Source organism: Eurosta solidaginis, chromosome 1 (genome assembly GCF_040869045.1).
Source record: "Eurosta solidaginis isolate ZX-2024a chromosome 1, ASM4086904v1, whole genome shotgun sequence".
NCBI classification, from domain to species: Eukaryota; Metazoa; Arthropoda; class Insecta; order Diptera; family Tephritidae; genus Eurosta; species Eurosta solidaginis.
The window spans coordinates 204,248,104-204,271,016 of record NC_090319.1 but is presented as its reverse complement, the minus strand read 5'-3'; the positions used below and the strand labels follow the sequence as shown (position 1 = coordinate 204,271,016).

The 22,913-nt window shown below is 38.1% G+C and overlaps 2 pseudogenes; both read left to right on the top strand.

The window, feature by feature from the left end:
- The first annotated feature begins 1,979 nt into the window (after positions 1–1,979).
- LOC137240679 (WD repeat-containing protein 82-like) lies at positions 1,980–3,337 on the top strand (annotated as a pseudogene).
- Positions 3,338–3,506: 169 nt separating this feature from the next.
- LOC137239487 (WD repeat-containing protein 82-like) lies at positions 3,507–7,761 on the top strand (annotated as a pseudogene).
- The last annotated feature ends 15,152 nt before the right edge of the window (positions 7,762–22,913 follow it).

Sequence of the window (22,913 nt, the reverse complement as noted above, 5' to 3'; positions counted from 1 at the left end):
GCGGTGGAACGGGGATAGGCAGTTGGGACAATAGCGGTGAATTAGTATTGCGCGTAGTCACTCTTCAGTCGAAATAACCGGGTAAATTGGGCACAATCTCACTCCGTGCGGTTTGGTGCACAGACGGCAGGCGATGGTGAACGCATTGGGGCGTGCCTCTGTTTTGGAGCGTTTGAGTGGAAATCCAGGCATGTCTGGAAGTGGTAGCGTTTAGTAATATCGCTGAATAGGTTGATTGGGTGGCTAATGGACGGAGACCAGGGGTCGATTTCGGCGGACATATTGGTTGGCTTACTCGGGATAAGGGGTTCATGTGGAATGCAGAATCTTATTATGTTATGCTGCAGAGATAATTATACTTTATAAACACTTTTATTTAGACACGCCTAAATGTAAATTTTATTTGGGTAAATATTTCCAACCTTAAATAAAACGATTGAGCATAAACGAAAGAAAAACTGTAGTTTTGTTGTTTGCCTAATGCAGGCAATGTGCGTTTTTATACGCTTTATCGCTGGTATCACGGGTTACCCGTGTATTTTCAATGCTCTTTGTGATTCAGAGCTGGTTAATGAGATGATTGTTTAAGCGACGTCGTTAAAAAGAAATGTACCACAGGCGTAAAAGTGTTCCTCATTCGCCTACCTGGAACACTATTTGTGTTGATTTTGGCAATTTTGGGGTGAGAATCATAAATTGTGGTATGTTTTTTGATTTCAACACAACCCTGGTGGGGATAGCCTACACTATCGAGTGGGGTAATTTGTGAAACTGTCAGCTGTTATCTCTTCCACGTATTTGAATGAGACAGCTGTGCGGTGCTGCCCATTTGGGCAGCGTAACGATACCTAATTTCGCGAAAGTGTTTGAGGAAATTCACGTCTGAGTTCGGACTCGACCTGACTTCTGATAATTAATTCTGAAATCTTCATTTTTTTGTCGTGTTTAAATAAAAACGGCTTGTTGACCATGGCGTATTTCGTTGGTTATTCTATATTTACCTTGCCGTCGACCGCTGTTCCTGTGAACAGCTCTTTTGGGCTTTGCCCATTCGTTGATGTCCGTCTGGCAACACTGTAAGGGAGCGTTGTTGTGTTTACCGAGTTTGTGCACAGAAAACGGCATTTTTAGCGTGACATCGGTCCTGTGCACATCGTACAAACAACGTAAGCATACTATTGTAGTTTTTTCTTGTTTTTTGGTTAGAATTCGTTCTATGATCCTGATGTTTCCATTCTTTTCCAGATGGCTTCACTGAGAATGGTGACCGCATATACGGCAGACGGACGACGGCAAGAGATCTTTGTCCCCACATACTCGCTACGTGGGGGACATTGGTGGCCCATTTGAATGGGCACCTGGGTTTTGCCCCCTACGGGTGCCCGTGCTGCCCAAAGCACTACCCGTCGGCCAGCTCGTTGAGCCTCCACCGGCGGCGTAAGCATCCTCGGCCTAGACGTCTTGGTGGGGGTTTTTTTTTATTTTTTCGAAGTGAATTGTTTTTTGAGTTCATGAGACCAAGTATGAATTGTAATTGGTGTTTTTGTTTCTTTGTTATTATAAATATTATATCATTAAAAAATGAATAAGTGGAATTGCGATTTTTCGTTCTATCTTAATTTTTCCCTTTTTAACTCGCGTGCCCATAATAGGGCTTGTGGATCTCATGGATCCGAGTTATGATCCCCTTTGTATCGCGCGAAATGTGTTTACGGCGTAAGCATTGAAAAAGAGCAAGTGTCATCGAGTGGCAACCTTGTTTCGTTGATTCAAAATGTCATTCATTCATGGAAATGAGTATAGAGACATTTTTGAATGAATTTTCATTACAAAAAAAAACGTGTTCTGGGTAAGTCGGCTTTACAGCGATTTTATAATTTTTATAATTTTCCCCTTTTCTACTTTTCAGCTAACGAACTGACTTGATTGACATTAATTTTAGTTTGGTTTTACTGCAAGAGATCAATTAATAAAGCAAAATGAAGATGAAACTTATTGCCCCGGTTGTAAAAGGTTTTAAGGTGGCGAAAGTTTTTCGTGAAAATGCCGATAAAATAAATGCGATTAACTTTCTTCCGAATGGAGCAAATTTGATTTCATGCAGCGAGGATGATCCAGTTGTTATTTACGATTGCGAGAAAGGGACACAGTCTCGAACGGTTAGTTCAAAGAAGTATGGCGTTGATTTAATACGATTCACCCATGCCAACAACATTGCAATTCATAGCTCAACCAAAGTTGATGATATCATACGTTATTTAAGTCTTCACGCTAATAAGTACTTATGATACTCCCCTGGTCATACTTAAAAGTAATATCCCTATGCATTTCACCTGTCGAAGATACTTTTCCCTCCGGATCCTTGTATGAAACTTTACGATTATGGGATTTACGTTCTCCCAATTGCCGGGGCTTAATGAATTTGCCCGGCCGCCCTGTTGCTGCATACGATCCAGAAGGACAAATTTTTGCAGCTGGTGTCAACTCTGAGAGCATTAAATTAAGTTACCTTCAAACTATATCACGAAAAGGGATGTGATTGGACTGGTTTAAACTTTTCAAGAGACGGTAATAATATTAATAAGTACGAATGGATGTATTTTACGACTGGTGGACGCATTTCATGGTACTCCTTTACACACATTCACTGGGTACCCAACCACCAGGGCATTCCTATTAAAGCAAGGTTTAGTCCTAATTCGGTCGTGTACCGTCGCGAATGCCCGACCGAGGTCTGATCTTAGATTTAATACCACTAATCATGCCAATCGTGTTTTGAGGTTTAGTCGAGGTCTCAGTCAGAGGTGTGCCATATTTAAGCTGCGGCAATGGTTTAACCATTATTTCTGTAGGCGGCTGGTTAGTTTTTATTTGTTTGCTTATTGTTGTGGGATTCGCATCTGCTCTAGCATGTGTATTAGACATGGTTGTAATCAATGTGCCTGCGGGTTTGCCCTGCGCATACGTGTCTCGAAGCCAATGGTGCACGTATACGATCCGCATGGGGTGAGACATAATTTGAAGTTGTGAGTGGTGAGATGGTTGCTGCGCTGGCAGTGCGTACTTTCGTGCGTGGATCCCGATGCCCCAATGCAGTTGAATATCCCTTCGAGTTTTTCGGTTCCCTTTTTGCACTTTTGCAAAACATTTTGCCGCAGCAATTGAAAAGCTGGTTGGTGTCATGTGGGGTGCTGACACAGGCTGGAAGATATGCGTCTTGAATATAGATCATCCCGGACCCGTACAGTGTGTTCAGTTGACTCCGAAATTTATGATGCTTGCATCGGCATGCGCAAATATGGCATTTTGGCTACCAACCGCTGAGGACGGGCTATAGATCTGGCTGGCCACCAAAACAAAAAACTATTTGAACCTAAATCGCTAGGTTAGTTTTAGCTATAGGATGTTGACTGTATAAAAATAAAATCAAAAACTAACTAACTGAACACCAGCTGCCACATCGGACATCAGTACAATTAGCTCATCGGCATATGGATAGCGCTGTAATGGCCGCACAATTAAGTCGCCGTTTCGAACAACTTTTGCGCTCTGACAAAGGTCTGTGATTGCGTTTTTCATATTGTTGGAAAACAACTAAAATGTCACAAACTAATACTAGCCCCCGCTATTCCAGTTTTTGAAGCCATGTTCTATGGACCATTGCGCGAACAAATAGAAGAAATTGAAATATTAGGTATTAACATAGAAATGTTTCAAAAGTTATTAATTACATTTATGCTGGTAGCATTGATTTTCTGGCGCTTACGCTAGAAGAAGTATTGAGTTATATATTATTGTGTTGAAAGATATTGAATTGCCGATCTTAGCCATAGTTGCTGATTGGCAATAGCACGTAAATTACGATACCACAGCATATTACCCGCTCTGGAGTTATGCGTTTGCATGGAATTGCCTGACTTATTGGAAGTTTGTCTGTCCTTCAGTCGTATTTGTCTCGATAATGCACAATATATGACAGCAACACTATGTGCATGTATCTACAGAAGCTATGAAAGCAATTATTAAAGCAAGTACAACAACAAGCAAACGCTTGCTTTGGTTCGTTTACAATCCTTGCCGATAAACGTTCGTATTTACCAGGTGGTGTAGAGTAGGTTAAAACAAGTGAGTCTTTAGTCTCAGTCTTGATCTAATTTACCTATCGTGTATATCTTATTTTAAACTTTACTCTTTACAGACACAAGGGATTGTTACAAAGCGCACTGGAATCTGCTAGACGTAGTTTTAATATATTTAGCCTTTCTACCATTTCAACGCCAATAAGCGCAACCTGCAATCAAGGTCACTTCCAACCCATACGGCTCGTTGGCTGATCGTATGCGCGCCGTTTTAGTAAATAGTAAAATTGGGTGAGTTATATTCGAATATCTTGAAGTATGTGGCAACTGGGTGGGAATTCACTAGCTTTTAACGATGCGGAATTTGAAACAACGATTTTTCGCTTGCAGAACCGATTGTGCTTTTCACTTAGTTTCGACGTCGTTAACATCGTTAAATTGAAAACAGATGGCTTCAATAATAATGTCGGCAACAAACTTAAAATACTCTTTTACATATACCAAGATTATCTTAATTTCCATACGTAACTCCTCATCGGTAAATTAATAACTCGTATTTCCATACAAATTTTCCTTTCGATAAGCGGTAATTCTGCGGAAGTTCTAGTGATGCCGATACAGTTTGCGGCTTCATCCCTAGATGGAAGCACAAGATACAAGAGAAACCAAAACCGGTGTAAACCAAGATGGCTGAGCAGCAGATTTTAAAACCATAACGTAGTTCCGAGGGCTGGGACATCTCTAAACATCTAGAATAACGGTTTTGGTTTTTTTGTTGTAGATTAGGTCATGTGTAAACATGGTCTGAGCCACAATAGATGATCATAGATTAAGGAATATCGATAAAGTACCTTTACTGAAAATCGAAATCGTTCTAGCTATTGATTCAAAAATATAACGATGTCTAATGTTGTTAAAAATGTGAATAGTGTTCCTAGTCATTTGCTCGCTTACGAAAATCAGTTTTATATTAGTGATGGCAGACTGATTTTTATTAGGTGATAATTATAGCAAAAACCACTATCTCAAAGATCATCACTGCTTTACAATTGTTCGCTGACTTGAGTTCAAGAATAGCGCACGATTATCAATTATTTAAAGAATCAACAATGGAACGTGCGTTTAGTAGTCGCATGGCTTGAGAGCACTAGTTTTCATACTCCTACATGAGTAATGTATCTTTGTATCTAAAAAAAAAAAAAAAACAATATTAATAGTAACGAGGTATATTATAATGCGAGCTCATGGAAAAAATGAAATACTATTTATTCACTTTTAAGATCTTTGAAGCATATTTAAAAACCAGTACTTTTGAAATGTTTAATAGTAAATAAAAGAAACTCTGACTTTGGAAGTCGGATAATGATTGATTTTATTAAAAGAAATTCTTTCCCTTTCATACATACTTTCTTAACCTATACATTCATAATTATTCTAATGCTTACGAACTAAAGATATGTAGATTTGTATTAATAGTATGCATATATGTAGATTTGTATAAATGGTATGCATACATGTAGATTTGTATGCAAAATCAGCAGATTGCTGTTCTTTTAAAACGTTTGTATATGAATATTTGGTTAATTCACATTATTGGTTGTATGTAAATATTTTGGTGGCAAACTAACATTGACGATCGACAGTGTATTGAACGGAGTGAGTGACTAAGCAAAATGTGTAATGTGTGAACTGACAAGGGTTTCATATTCGGCATTCCATTGATGTTGGCTTACAGCTGTGTTAGGTCAATGTAATTTATATCGCATAATATTGTAATATGATTATGCTATTACAAAAATGTATTGGCATAGAAGTTCATGATGCGTAATGCCGCAAATGTATTGCATAGGTGGGTATGACGCACAATGCTACATCATCCGCCTTAGAAAATAAGGATTATATAATTGTTTTGTGAACAATTGTATAAGACTCTTTGTTCGAATTTTAAATGACTTTGGTATTTTACTGTAACTTGATATTATAGTGAAAGAGTTTGTGTACTTTGTTTCTAATTTGCTGACCTTGATACTTTTATTATTTTTACATTTTATATATATTTTTTTTAACAGTTTTTTGTACAAATTTTTTTTTTCATAAAATTTTTAATTTAACGATTATTTTAATTGTTTTATTTATTTTACTTATTTTATTTATTTTACTTATTTTCTATATTTAACTTATTTTACGGCCGGATTTTAAATGTGTCGACCCACCTAAAATCCTCTTGTTTCTAGAAGTTTTTATTAAATAACCGAGTAAATTGGAATGCTTATTTTACGATTATTTGCTTTACATTATTAAAAGGTGTTTCAAATGTGTTTAAGCCTATTCTTATGAATTATTAATTACTTATCTTTATTGTTCCTATAACAAGTTTCTTCTCTATTTGGTATTAAAGTAAAATTGTTATTTTTGTCAATTTTCTTTACCTTATACTTTCCTTTATATCTACTGTCTATCTTATGGCTAGCTTCTTCTCTAACTAATACTAGATCACCTATTTTTATTTCCTTACTGGTGCTACGTTGATTTAATACGATTCACCCATGCCAACAACATTGCAATTCATAGCTCAACCAAAGTTGATGATATCATACGTTATGTAAGTCTTCACGCTAACAAGTACTTACGATACTCCCCTGGTCATACCTAAAAGTAATATCCCTATACATTTCGCCTGTCGAAGATACTTTTCCCTCCGGATCCTTGTATGAAACTTTACGATTATGGGATTTACGTTCTCCCAATTGCCGGGGCTTAATGAATTTTCCCGGCCGCCCTGTTGCTGCATACGATCCAGAAGGACTAATTTTTGCAGCTGGTGTCAACTCTGAGAGCATTAAATTAAGTTACCTTCAAACTATATCAAGAAAAGGGATGTGATTGGACTGGTTTAATCTTTTTAAGAGACGGTAATAATATTAATAAGTACGAATGGATGTATTTTACGACTGGTGGACGCATTTCATGGTACTCCTTTACACATATTCACTGGGTACCCAACCACCAGGGCATTCCTATTAAAGCCAGGTTTAGTCCTGATTCGGTCGTGTACCGTCGCGAACGCCCGACCGAGGTCTGATCTTAGATTTAATACCACTAATCATGCCAATCGTGTTTTGAGGTTTAGTCGAAGTCTCAATCAGAGGTGTGCCATATTTAAGCTGCGGCAATGGTTTAAACATTATTTCTGTAGGCGGCTGGTTAGTTTTGTTTTTGTTTGCTTATTGTTGTGGGATTCGCATCTGCTCTATCATGTGTATCAGACATGGTTGTAATCAATGTGCCTGCGGATTTGCCTTGCGCATACGTGTCTCGAAGCCAATGGTGCACGTATACGATTCGCATAGGGTGAGACATAATTTGAAGTTGTGAGTGTTGAGATCGTTGCTGCGCTGGCAGTGCGTACATTCGTGGGTGTATCCCGATGCCCCAATGCAGTTGAATATCCCTTCGAGTTTTTCGGTTCCCTTTTTGCACTTTTCCAAAACATTTTGCCGCAGCAATTGAAAAGCTGGTTGGTGTCATGTGGGGTGCTGACACAGGCTGGAAGATATGCGTCTTGAATAGAGATCATCCCGGACCCGACCAGTGTGTTCAGTTGACTCCGAAATATATGATGCTTGCATCGGCATGCGCAAATATGGCATTTTGGCTACCAACCGCTGAGGACGGGCTATAGATCTGGCTGGCCACCAAAACAAAAAACTATTTGAACCTAAATCCCTAGGTTAGTTTTAGCTATAGGATGTTGACTGTATAAAAATAAAATCAAAAACCTAACTAACTGAACTCCAGCTGCCACATCGGACATCAGTACAATTAGCTCATCGGCATATGGATAGCGCTGTAATGGCTGCACAATTAAGTCGCCGTTTCGAACAACTTTTGCGTTCTGACAAAGGTCTGTGATTGCGTTTTTCATATTGTTGGAAAACAACTAAAATGTCACAAACTAATACTAGCCCCCGCTAGTCCAGTTTTTGAAGCCGTGTTCTATGGACCATTGCGCGAACAAACAGAAGAAATTGAAATATTAGGTATTAACATAGAAATGTATCAAAAGTTATTCATTACATTTATGCTGGTAGCATTGATTTTCTGGCGCTTAGGCTAGAAGAAGCTATTGAGTTTTATATTATTGTGTTGAAAGATATTGAATTGCCGATCTTAGCCATAGTTTCTGATTGGCAATAGCACGTAAACTACGATACAACAGCATATTACCCGCTCTGGAGTTATGCGTTTGCATGGAATTGCCTGACTTATTGGAAGTTTGTCTGTCCTTCAGTCGTATCTGTCTCGATAATGCACAATATATTACAGCAACACTATGTGCATGTATCTACAGAAGCTATGAAAGCAATTATTAAAGCAAGTACAACAACAAGCAAATGCTTGCTTTGGTTCGTTTACAATCCTTGCCGATAAACGTTCGTATTTACCAGGTGGTGTAGAGTAGGTTAAAACAAGTGAGTCTTTAGTCTCAGTCTTGATCTAATTTACCTATCTTGTGTATCTTATTTTAAACTTTACTCTTTACAGACACAAGGGATTGTTACAAAGCGCACTGGAATCTGCTAGACGTAGTTTTAATATATTTAGCCTTTCTACCATTTCAACGCCAATAAGCGCAACCTGCAATCAAGGTCACTTCCAACCCAGACGGCTCGTTGGCTGATCGTATGCGCGCCGTTTTAGTAAATAGTAAAATTGGGTGAGTTATATTCGAATAACTTGAAGTATATGGCAACTGGGTGGGAATTCACTAGCCTTTAACGATGCGGAAGTTGAAACAACGATTTTTCGCTTGCAGAACCGATTGTGCTTTTCACTTAGTTTCGACGTCGTTAACATCGTTAAATTGAAAACAGATGGCTTCAATAATAATGTCGGCAACAAACTTAAAATACTCTTTTACATATAACAAGATTATCTTAATTTCCATACGTAACTCCTCATCGGTAAATTAATAACTCGTATTTCCATACAAATTTTCCTTTCGATAAGCGGTTATTCTGAGGAAGTTCTAGAGATGCCGATACAGTTTGCGGCTTCATCCCTAGATGGAAGACAAGATACAAGAGAAACCAAAACCGGTGTAAACCAAGATGGATGAGCAGCAGATTTTAAAACCATAACGTAGTTTCGAGGGCTGGGACATCTCTAAACATCTAGAATAACGGTTTTGGTTTTTTTGTTGAAGATTAGGGCATGTGTTAACATGGTCTGAGCCACAATAGATGATCATAGATTAAGGAATATCGATAAAGTACCTTTACTGAAAATCGAAATCGTTCTAGCTATTGATTCAAAAATATAACGATGTCTAATGTTGTTAAAAATGTGAATAGTGTTCCTAGTCATTTGCTCGCTTACGAAAATCAGTTTCATATTAGTGATGGCAGACTGATTTTTTTTAGGTGATAATTATAGCAAAAACCACTATCTCAAAGATCATCACTGCTTTACAATTGTTCGCTGACTTGAGTTCAAGAATAGCGCTCGATTATCAATTATTTAAAGAATCAACAATGGAACGTGCGTTTAGTAGTCGCATGGCTTGAGAGCACTAGTTTTCACACTCCTACATGAGTAATGTATCTTTGTATCTAAAAAAAAAAAACAATATTAATAGTAACGAGATATATTATAATGAGAGCTCATGGAAAAAATTAAATACTATTTATTCACCTTTAAGATCTTTGAAGCATATTTAAAAACCAGTACTTTTGAAATGTTTAATAGTAAATAAAAGAAACTCTGACTTTGGAAGTCGGATAATGATTGATTTTATTAAAAGAAATTCTTTCCCTTTCATACATACTTTCTTAACCTATACATTCATAATTATTCTAATGCTTACGAACTAAAGATATGTAGATTTGTATTAATAGTATGCGTATATGTAGATTTGTATAAACGGTATGCATACATGTAGATTTTTATTAATAGTATGTATATATGTAGATTTGTATAAATGGTATGCATACATGTAGATTTGTATGCAAAGTCAGCAGATTGCTGTTCTTGTAAAATCTTTGTATATGAATATTTGGTTAATTCACATTATTGGCTGTATGTAAATATTTTGGTGGCAAACGAACATTGACGATCGGCAGTGTATTGACCAGAGTGAGTGACTAAGCAAAATTTGTAATGTGTGAACTGACAAGGGTTTCATATTCGGCATTCCATTGATGTTGGCTTACAGCTGTGTTAGGTCAATGTAATTTATGTCGCATAATATTGTAATATGATTATGCTATTACAAAAATGTATTGGCATAGAAGTTCATGATGCGTAATGCCGCACATGTATTGCATAGGTGGGTATGACGCACAATGCTACACCATCCGCCTTAGAAAAAGAGGATTATATAATTGTTTTGTTAACAATTGTATAAGACTCTTTGTTCGAATTTTAAGTTATTTTGGTATTTTACTGTAACTTGATATTATAGTGAAAGAGTTTGTGTACTTTGTTTCTAATTTGCTGACCTTGATACTTTTATTTCGATTTGGAGGGTGGGGCCGTGTGTAGAAATCCACGAAAGTGGGGAAAGCTTCTGAACGCCATTCACCTGGGAATGGCCAGGGCGATTCTTTTGCATGCGGTTCAAGCAGCTCACTACTGCCGGTCGATTGCGGCCAAGTATCCTCTGGGTAGCCGCTAAACACCCGTTTAGCGATGAGCTAATGTGAGAAGGCGACAACCTGGCTAGGCCACTCTGACATAATCGGTTTAAGGCCTAGCCGGGGGATATCTCATCGGCAGCGTCTGTACACCTCTAGGTGCGGCTGCAAGCGGGCGTCTGTCTTGGAGCAAGCGGCTCGCTATATAAACGTGCCAAGTAATATTTTCACCCCCGCTTAGCGTGTTGTGCGCTGGGCTTGGGACCCGCCACGTAAAAACATACTCCAATGAAATATAACAACAAGCCTCGGATAAATACACTCTCTATTGATGACGACCATGGCAAACGTTTGAAGGACAATGAATTGAGGGCATGCACCTGGAACGTCCGCTCCCTGAATGGGATTGGTGCAGATGCCCGGCTGGTTGATGTCCTCGTCAAAGCAAAATCTGACATCACCGCCATCCAAGAAATGCGTTGGACGAAGCAAGGAAGAAAGAAGATCAATAATTGTGACATATATTGGAGTGGCCATGCGAATAAGCGCAGTTTCGGCGTCGGATTCGTGGTGGGAGAGAGACTTTGTCGCCAAGTGCTGGCGTTCACGCCTGAGGACGATCGTCTCGCCGCTATCAGAATAAAAGCAAAATTTTTTAATATATCATTCATCTGCGCCCATGCGCCGACAGAGGAGAAAGACGAGGAGGTGAAAGATACTTTTTATGAACAATTAGAACGCACATACGAGCGCTGCCCCCGTCATGATATAAAAGTCGTGCTTGGCGACTTTAAGGCCAGGGTGGGCAAAGAAGGTGTTTTTGGCCCTACAGTCGGAAAGTTCAGCCTACACAATGAAACTTCTCCTAACGGACTGAGGCTGATTGACTTTGCCGGTGCTCGAAACATGGTCATATCCAGCACGAGGTTCATGCATAAAAAGATACATCAAGCTACATGGCTGTCTCCTTATCGAAATATGCCTCCAGTGTTTTAGATGTGCGCACGATCCGAGGACCTAACATTGAGTCGGACCATTATCTCGTTGCAGCCAAAATACGCACCCGCCTCAACGCGGCTAAAACCAAGGAACAAAAAACACAAGGAAAACTAGACGTCGAAAAGCTTCAATCACAACAGACTGCCAATGATTTCGCAACTCGACTCTCACACCTGCTCTCCGAGAGCACAACTCATCCTGAAGGAATACAGGAGCAGTGGGAGTATATCTCCAAAGCACTTCGTACTGCCGCCGAGGAAAAAATTGGTTACCGGCGGCCACGAGAAAACAACTGGTATGATGCACAATGCCGCGTTGCAACCGAAAGAAAAGACGCTGCCTACAGGGCTACGTTAAAAGCGAGCGCGACAAGAGGAGTGTGTGAACGCTATCGTGAGTTGAAAAGGGAAGCGAGACGCCTTTTCAGGAAGAAAAAAGCAGAAGCAGAAAGGCGTGAGTGCGAGGAGCTTGAGCTGCTAGCCACCAGGAATAACGCCCGAAAATTCTACCAAAAAATACGGCGACAGACGGAAGGTTTTAAGACCGGGGCAAACTCCTGTAGGAATGAAAACGGCGACCTTGTAACTGAAGTCCAGAGAGTGCTTAGATTATGGAGGGAATACTTCTCTGCTCTCCTAAATGGCGGCAGCAATTCACCGCGCAGAGATGAAGAACCCGATCCCGCAATCGATGATGATGGAATATATGTCCCCCCGCCCGATTATGACGAAGTTAGAATAGCAATAACCAGATTGAAAAACAACAAGGCCGTGGGCGCTGATGGATTGCCTGCGGAGCTATTCAAGTTCGGCGGCGAGGAGTTGGTAAGGCGCATGCAGCAGCTTCTTAGCAAAATATGGGCGGACGAAAGCATGTCCGACGGTTGGAATCTAAGTGTTCTTTGCCCAGTCCACAAGAAGAGGGATACTGCAAAATGCACCAACTATCGTGGAATCAGCCTTCTTAATATCGCATATAAGGTCCTTTCAAGTGTATTGAGCGAAAGATTGAAGCCTACCGTGAACCGGCTGATTGGACCTTATCAGTGCGGCTTCAGACCTGGTAAATCTACCATCGACCAGATTTTCACAATGCGCCAAATCTTGGAAAAAACCCGTGAAAAGAGAATCGACACGCATCACCTCTTCGTCGACTTTAAAGCCGCCTTCGACAGCACGAAAAGGAGCTGCCTATATGCCGATATGTCTGAATTCGGTTTCCCCGCAAAACTTATACGGCTGTGCAAAATGACGTTGAGCAACACCATCAGCTCGGTCAGAATTGGGAAGGACCTCTCCGAGCCGTTCGAAACTAAACGAGGTTTCAGAAAGGGTGACCCCCTATCGTGCGATTTCTTTAATTTGATGCTAGAGAAAATTATACTAGCTGCAGAACTTAACCGCACTGGAACAATATACTATAAAAGCGTGCAATTACTGGCATATGCTGATGACATTGATATAATGGGCCTAAACACCCGCGCTGTTAGCTCTGCTTACTCCAAACTGGAAAAAGAAGCGGTAAAGATGGGTTTGATGGTGAATGAGGACAAAACGAAGTACCTGCTGTCATCGAGCAAAGAGTCAGCGCATATGCGCCTTGGCAACCACGCTACTGTTGGCAGCCATAATTTCGAAATAGTAAAAGACTTCGTTTATTTGGGAACCAGCACCAACACTAGCAACAACATCAGCACTGAAATCCAGCGAAGAATCAGTCTTGCCAATAAATGCTACTTTGGACTAGGTAGGCAATTGAAAAGTAAAGTCCTCTCTCGGCGAACGAAAATCATACTCTACAAGTCCTTATCGTACCCGTCCTGCTATATGGGGCAGAAGCATGGACCATGACAACAGCAGATGAAGCGGCTTTGGGAGTGTTCGAAAGAAAAGTTGTTCGAAAGATTTATGGACCTCTACGCGTTGGCGATGGCGAGTACCGAAGAAGATTTATTGATGAGCTATACGCAGACATCAACATAGTCCAGCGAATTAAAACGCAGCGGCTGCGCTGGCTAGGCCATGTTATGCGAATGAAAGATGATGCTCCGGCCAATAAAGTGTTTCTATCGGAACCCGCCTATGGAAGCAGAGGTAGAGGGCGGCCCCCACTCCGTTGGAATGACCAGGTGGAAAACGATTTAAACTCCCTTGGTGTGACCAATTGGCGCCGGTTGGCGGAGCTAAGGAGCGACTGGCGCGCCTTTTTGGACGGCCATAACCGTTTAGACGGTTAAGCGCCAATTAAGTAAGTAAGTAAGATACTTTTATTATTTTTACATTTTGTATATTTTTTTTTAACAGTTTTTTGTACACATTTTTTTTATAAAATTTTTAATTTAACGATTTTTTAATTGTTTTATTTATTTTACTTATTTTATTTATTTTACTTATATTCTATATTTTACTTATTTTACAGCCGGATTTTAAATGTGTCAACCCACCTAAAATCCTCTTGTTTCTAGAAGTTTTTATTAAATAACCGAGTAAATTGGAATGCTTATTTTATTATTATTTGCTTTACATTTTTAAAAGGTGTTTCAAATGTGTTTAAGCCTATTCTTATGAATTATTAATTACTTATCTTTATTGTTCATATAACTAGTTTCTTCTCTATGTGGTATTAAAGTAAAATTGTTATTTTTGTCAATTTTCTTTACCTTATACTTTCCTTTATATCTACTTTCTAGCTTATGGCTAGCTTCTTCTCTAACTAATACTAGATCACCTATTTTTATTTCCTTACTGGTGCTACTTTTATCATAATTAACTTTTTGTTTTTCGTTAGCTTCTTTCACTAATTTTCTAGCTCTTTGTTGTGCTATTTGAAGTCTATATTTAACTTCCTTATCATATGCTTCGTGATTATACACTGGGCTTATTTTATTCTCATATAGGAATTCGTATGTCGGTGGATTTTTGGCAAATATAAGCTCGTAAGGGCAATACCCGTGTACGGTCTATGGGGTCGTGCTGTAGCAGTACGCGAAATACTTGAGGTATTCATCCCAATCATCTTTGTCACTGGATATGTATGAACGTACATATTCGTTGAACGTTCTATGGCTGCGTTCTACGGTACCCAAAGTTTGATGATGGCATGGTGTTGAGCTTCTATGCTCAATTTTTAACAGTTTGCATAGTTCTTCGAATAAGCAATTTTTGTATTCAGTTCCCATGTCTGTTACGATTGTTTTCATGCAACCATAAATCAGAATGAAGTGTTTGAATACAGCTTTAGCAACTGTTATCGCGTGTTTGCTCGGAACTGGAATTGCTACTAAATATTTGGTGAGATCGCACATGATGGTCACTGCGTATTCGTTTCCATTTATCGATTTCGGTAATGGTTCGACCGTATCGATCTGTACTATATCAAAAGGATTCGGAGGTGTCTCCGTTATTGTCATTGGTTCCTTTATATGCTTATTTATTTTATTTTTCTTGCAGTGGATGCGTATTTCTTTATGTCACCTCGCATATTTTTCCAGCTATAGCTTTGTTTGATTTTCTTTATCATACGATTTATTCCTGGGTGGCCACCACTAATAGGATCGTCATGATATTTCTGCAGAATTTCTTTAATTTTCCCGGGATTAGTCACGTACATAACTTCTGGGGTTAGTGCAATTTTAGTTTTTTGAGAACCCTATTTCCTTTTCAATAAATTTGCCTACTCGAGTATAATTACTTTTAAACAATTTGTCCCCTAAGGACAACTGTATCTTTTCAAGTCCTAAATTGGCGGCTTCTTTTCGAGCCTGATAAAAATTGTCCTAAGTCAATTTTATCATATACAATTAGATTGCTTGTGTTTATAGTGCTACAAATTTTCTTTCCCTTTTTGAAATATAATTTCGGAGGATTGAAAATGAGCCTGACATGTCTTATTACTTCAAATTTATTTAGCGCTTCATATATTTTGGGTTTCTCTGTGTGACTTTCTTCAGTTTTTACATTATTTTTGATATCTGTGGCTGCTGATCTGGTTGTGGGTTTCATTATTTTGCATGCTTCCACTGACATTTCGTTTAAATTTGTAATGTTAATGCGAGACAATGCGTCCGCTACATGATCTTCTTTTCCAGCAATATATTCCACTTCGAAATCGTATTCTTCTAACTCAAGTCTTACTCTTGCTAACTTAGATGAAGGACTTTTCATCGAGAAAAGGTATGTTAAAGGACGATGGTTGGTTTTAATTAGGAATTTCCTGCCATAAACGTATGGTCTGAAGAAGGTTATGGCCCAATGGATTGCTGCTAATAGTTTTTCTATTGTAGCTTTGTTTGTTTCACCTTTTGGGAATGATCGAGAGACATAAGCAATTGGTAACTGTTTGCCATCGTGCCCTTGGCTAAGGACTGCTCCGCAAGCATACCCACTAGCGTCTGTTTTTATGCAGAATCCTTCATTGAAGTCGGGGTATGGCAAAAGTTGTGGGCCGATTAATGCTTCCTTTAAGCAGACGAAAGCTTTTTGACATTCTTCTGTCCAGTCGAAGGAAACATTCTTTTTGCAAAGCCTAGTTAATTTTCTTGAGTACTCTGCGAAATTCGGTACTAATCTTCTGTAATAGTTGCAGAACGCTACGGACCTTTGAACTTCATCTGCTGTTTTTGGTGTTGGGTAGTTTTGAACTGTTTTAAATTTGTTTGGGTCAGGTAGTATTCCCTTGCTTGTGTATTTATGTCCTAAATAAATTACTTCTTCACTGAAAAATAGGCATTTATCTGGATGTAATTTTAAATTGTATTTCCTACAAGTCGAGGAAACATCTTTTAAATTTTTCAGCATGTGTTTTTCTGAACACCCTAGTACAACTAAATCATCCATATAGAGAAATGCTTGGGATGGTTTGAGGTCCGCAAACGCCAGTGTCATCATTCTTTGGAATGAATTTGGTGCTACTTTTAATCCATAGGGTTGTCTTTTGAATCTAATGTACCATTTTCTGCTGTGAAAAAGGTTATATCTGTAGAGTCTGGGTGTAATTCTATTTGATGAAAACCTGACATAAGGTCTAGGCATGAAAAATATTTTGCTCTTCCAAGTTGGTCTAAAATATCATCGATTCTTGGAAGTGGGAATTTGTCCGCTGTTAGTTTTTTGTTTACTTGTCTGTAGTCAACTACCAGTCTCCATTTCTTTTCTATATTACCTGGTAGTGATTTTTTAGGTACCAGTAAAATTGGACTGTTGTATTCTGATATTGAAGGTTCTATAATGCCATCTTCAATCAATTTATTAACCTGTTTACTTATTTCTCTTTTTTGTGTCTCGGGTAATCTATAGTGTTTTATGTATACTGGTGTGTCATCTTTCATGTGTAGTTTTTGTTTATGAAAATTATTAGTGGAAATTGGTTCTGTTTCTAGTGCAAAAATGTCTGAATTCTGTGCATAATGAAGTTAATTGTGAATTGACAAATTTTGGGAAATTTTTGGTTAATCTTTTTAATTTTTCTGTGTCATTACTCTGTTTATTGTGTGTTTTTGTTTTAATTAAATTATAGTCATCTAAGTTTTCAGTATGTATTTTGTAGTTTTGAATAGTTGTATTTTTATGTGTGGTGTTAAAAATTCTGACGAAAGTTTGATCTTTATTTGTGATTGTGTTTGCTACAAAAATGTCTTCAGCCAGTTGTTGATGGGGTATGAATATGGATTTATTATCAGTGTTTACTGTTACCTGTCTAATGACTTCAGATCTAGCAGGGATTGTAATTGTGTTAGCAGTTAGGTAATTTGTTAGATACATTGTGATGGTTTGGGGAAAATCATATGGTCTTAGGATTAGGTTATCCTCTGTTTTGCCATAATCTAGAATACAATTATATTTCTTTATAAAATCCAACATGTTATTCCATCGCACGGTATTGGAAAGTCGTCTTCTACTACGTGAAATTTATGATAAACTAGAAGGTAATCCCCTTTTAAATCAGCTTTGATTGTGCCTAATGTACTGGTTATACCTTGACCAATATCCTTTAAGTCTGTTATTTGTTTTGTATTTATTTTTGTATGATTAATTATTTGATTCTTTTTAATAATGGAGATATCAGCTCCTGTGTCTACTACGAAATTTGAAATTGACTTATTTAAAGAAATTTTTGTAGATATATAACTATTTAAGTGTAGATTTAGTACAAATATTTTCCTATCTACGTACATTGCGTGTTTGATTATAGGATCTATTTTGGTTTTGCAATCTCCCTTGGGGATTATTATTATTGTTAGTATTCGCTCTAAAGTTATTGTTATATCTTGGCTGTAATATAAATCTCCTACCTCGGTAACCTCCATAGCTGTTAACTTGGTAACCTCCACGGAAATTACTTCGGTATTGGTTTTGTTGACGTATATTTAAAAGTGTGTTCGAGCTGCCTGTGATTTCCGCGCAGCTGTTTGTGAACTTTGAGATTGCGTCGTTCATTGTTGTGAATGTTCCCGCCTGCATAATCATTTTCATTTTTTCATTGGAGCAGTTCTTACACATAGCTTTGACTGCTGCTTGGGTAGCATATCTCGTTGCCAAGTCTGGGTTTAATCCGTCCGAGATATAGGCTCCCTCAAATGACCTAGTTATCTTTTCTATTTCTGCAGTATACTGGTTTACAGTTTTGCTGTGCTGTTGGATATTTAGTAGTTTTGCTGTCAAAAATTCGACTGATACGCTTTTTATTGCTGTTCTTAATTTTAATTTTATTTGCTCAATTGTAGTTTCGGTGCTAATAAAATTTATTGCGGTGCCTTTTAGCTTGGTCTTTATCATGGTTATCGCTAAAGCTTCGTGATTGTTCTTGATTTGATATAGAATATCAAGAGCATCTAAGAAACTATGCAAATTTTCAGGCTTGCCATCGAACTCTGGTAGCACTAACGAGGCAGTTTTGATAAATTATACTACTGTTTGCGCCATTTTGACGTTTATGAGGGGTATATGTAGTGGTTTATGTTCTTCCCCTGATGAAGTTTGACTCAATGATGGTGAAGGGGTACGGTTTCTTGAAGGTTCGGTTAGAACGGAGTTAAAGTCAATTTGGAAACTCATTTCTATAGTAGTTGGTATGGGGATGTCGATGTTATATCTTGCTAATCAAAATACTAATTTATCCCGTACTGTTGAAAAAATTTGTTGAGCCTCTTTTTTGTGATGGTTAGTAAGTATGTGATTTACTTTACTGATCAACTCTTTTATAACATTTAATGTTTCTAAAATTATGTTCAAATTTTTTACTATCGTTTCTGTTTTTATGGTAATATTTTTGTTTATGCACTTGTATGATTTATCGGCTTTTAATTTTTCTTCTGTTAATTTATTATGGATTTCTTGCCATGTATTCATTTCCCTTTGAAATTTCCTTTAAACTCTTTGTACATTTTTCAATTACCTCAATTTGTTTTTTATATAATTTTTTATTATAATTGCAATTGCGACAATCAAAAATGCAGTTACACAAACAAAAATAATTAACCATTTATCGGAGATTTCTTCTTTATTTTCTATAATTGCTTTTGGTTCGAACTTGACCAATTTATTTTCTAGATTGTTTTCTGTATTTTCCTTACCAACTTCGTATCCTGCAATACTTATTAGTATACCATTTAATATGGTTTTCCACCATGCCATTTTTAAAAATGAATGAACAAAATTTTTATTAAATTTTTATTTATTTATTTATTCGTCAACCAATATATGACTTAGTATTATGTTTTAATTCTAAAACTTGTAATTTTGTTTTGTTTTAAAAATTTATTTTTCATTTGGGAAGACCATTCGTAACATTCTAGCTGTTTCTTCTTCCCTTGTTGTAGGGTTTTTCACATATTCTATTGTAGGTTCCTTCTGCATACCTATTTTCTTCCAAAATGGTTTTAACCATCGAAGCTCTTTTTCATAATCTACCTTTCCCTTATCTATAATTACTTTATCTTCCCATGCAATGGGGTGTTCCCAGTATTTAGCTGGCATTCCAATTTACTCAAAAAATTATATTTATTTTTTGTTTCTCAGTTCTCTAATTTTCTTTTTTAATTTTAACCTATCCTTGGTATTTGTTGTCAAATTTAATTGTTTAAATGTCTCAGCTATCTCTTTCTTTATTTTAAATTGTTTACCTCCCCGTTTTCTTTTTCGAATTTTTGGGGTAGGTATTTCGGGTATTTCTTCCGTTTTTATAGACTGGTTCCGTCACCAATACTCTTCTATAGTAATTGGTGTCGGACCTTGTTTAGTGGTGTTACGGGTTTTAAGAACTTCCTCAGAAATTTTTATGAATTCTCTTATAGTGTATTCACACTTTTTAAAAATTCTGTGAAATTCTTCTTCCGTTTCTATTTCTTGCATACTAGAGAGATAACTGAGCTTCTTTATTATTATGTTTTTTTTTTCAAATAAAAAAAAAATTTGTTCAACGTTTAACACATATGTTCTTTCTATTTCTATTTTATTAAATTTTCTTTACAACGAATCTTTTCTTCTTATTAATTATTTTCAATTCCTACTTAGAGAGAGAAAAACAAATCCTAAGCAAAAACTTTCGTTTTTGCTCATAGTTTAGCGTCCATAAAGGCCGCACAATTTGTTTCTAAGACTTAATGTTAATTTTATATACTTAATTGCATCTTGTTATATTGTGGTTTTCTTCATCCAAAACGGAAATCCTTGTGGTTTTGTTACCAATCTGATATGTTAATGTGGTATTCCACTTCCTTATGCGATTTTGGTGAAAAAGTTCTTTGTCCATCTCCATTACCATTTCTATTCCACTCTTTATGCGGTTTGACGAAAAAGTTTTTCGATGAAAAAGTTGGATGAAAAAGTTGTTTATCCAGTTCGAATTTTTCCATTGGTTAACTTCGGTTTGTTTGTCAAATAATGCAGCTTCAATTCCTTCCACCAGTATGTCCTGCTTTTTGGCCCGAGTTTGTGGCCATTAATTTTTATTAAATACAAAAACTTGGCAGGATCTCTGGTCAGTTTAGATCTTCTTAGCAATATTTGCTTGTTCAGCAAATTTTTATGCTTATTAGGGATCGAACTGGCAGGATCGCCATGAAATGTTTAATAGTAAATAAAAGAAACTCTGACTTTGGAAGTCGGATAATGATTGATTTTATTAAAAGAAATTCTTTCCCTTTTATACATAATTTCTTAACCTATACATTCATAATTATTCTGATGCTTACGAACTAAATATATGTAGATTTGTATTAATAGTATGCATATATGTAGATTTGTATAAACGGTATGCATACATGTAGATTTGTATTAATAGTATGCATATATGTGGATTTGTATAAATGGTATGCATACATGTAGATTTGTATGCAAAGTCAGCAGATTGCTATTCATGTAAAATGTTTGTATATGAATATTTGGTTAATTCACATTATTGGTTGTATGTAAATATTTTGGTGGCAAACTAACATTGACGATCGGCAGTGTATTGACCGCAGAAACAGAATGTAACTTTTTTTTAAAAGATGTGCATTCTACTGTGCTTTTACTTGCTATAAATTAATTAATTAATTAATTTAATTTTATGAGAAATAAAATACAATATTTAACTAATTTAAACAATCTTTAATTTGGTTGAGCAAAATTTGTAATGTGTGAACTGACAAGGGTTTCATATTCGGCATTCCATTGATGTTGGCTTACCGCTGTTTTAGATCAATGTGATTTATGTCGCATAATATTGTAATATGATTATGCTATTACAAAATGTATTGGCATAGAAGTTCATGATGCGTAATGCCGCAAATGTATTGCATAGGTGGGCATGACGCATAATGCTACACTTTCCTATCCTTGGGGGGATAATTGTATGCTGTGGCGGATATTGGATCTGCGTTAGGCTTCCGTTGGCCTCGTTCGAGGTGAACGAGAGCTGGGTTCTCCCTTTCCCTCGACAGCCTCCCGGCAGGCACTCCTTCCATCCCCGTCACCCAAGAGCACGAGGTTTAGAGAATAATGTAGATTCCCGTGGTGAGCCTGGGGATTCCTGTGTGGCACACAGTGCTTAGGGAGGTGGGAATCCTCAAGGGAAGCCTCACACGGCGAATACTTGTGAAGTTAGTTTAGATTGCTACGTTTCCGATCACGTGACGAGTCCGAGGATTCCGACGTTTGCACTGAGTGCCGGGGCGGTTTGGAATCCTCAGTGGTAGCCTCGCACGTGATGTCAGGACTTTTGTGTAGTTTGAAAATTGATTTAAAAATTGGTTTGGAATAGGTCCGCTCACGTGGCGAGCCCGAGGATTGCGGTGTGGCACACAGTGCTTAGGGAGATTTTAGGATCCTCACCGGGAGCCTCCCACGTGGAGTCGGAATTTTTGGTTATTCCTGGGTTGCGCTGTTAGGGTGACGCGATGGGTTGGTGGGAGCCCCTGCCTGCAGGTCTGAGATAGGGGGGGGGGGGGGGGAGGGTCGGTTGTTATAACGGCTGGGAGTTACGAGTCTCCCTCACCCTCTCTGGAGGGTGACTGTAGGACCAACTACGTGATTGGTCTGGTGGTTTGTTCCCTTGCCGTATTCAGTTCGACGACTCGCACTCGGTTATCGGGACCATAGTAAAGGTTGGCTATCCGACCCAGTCTCCATTCGTTGGGAGGCAGGTTGTCCTCCTTAATGACTGCGAGGTCCCCTATTTGAGATTCGATTGTGGATGCTACCACTTAACGCGTTTCTGCAACTCGGTGAGATACTCAGTCTTCCATCGTTTGCAGAAGGTTTGATGCAGCGCCTTAAGTTTTTCCCATCGAATGACGAGTGATGCGCGATTCTCGCTAACGTCAATCTCGAGAGGCGCTGGTAGATGGCCCCCGACTAGGAAGTGTCCGGGGGTAAGTGTTTCCAAGTTGGGCGGCTCATTGGAAGTTGGGCTTAAGGGTCGGGAGTTGAGACAGGATTCAATCCTACACAGGAGGGTGCTAAACTCCTCGAGAGTAAATTTATGATCCGATGCGATCTTTTTGAAATAAGTTTTGAAACCCTTGACTCCCGCTTCCCACAGCCCGCCCATATGAGGAGCAGCTGTTGGTATGAAATACCAAGTGAGGGTTTGGTGGGCATATTTAGAGAGGGTTTCGTAACGCGCATCAACGAGGAATGCCTTGAACTCTGAGCGGAGAGCCTTCAACGCACCGAAAAAGTTCGTCCCGTTGTCGGAATAGAGGTTTTTCGGGCATCCTCGT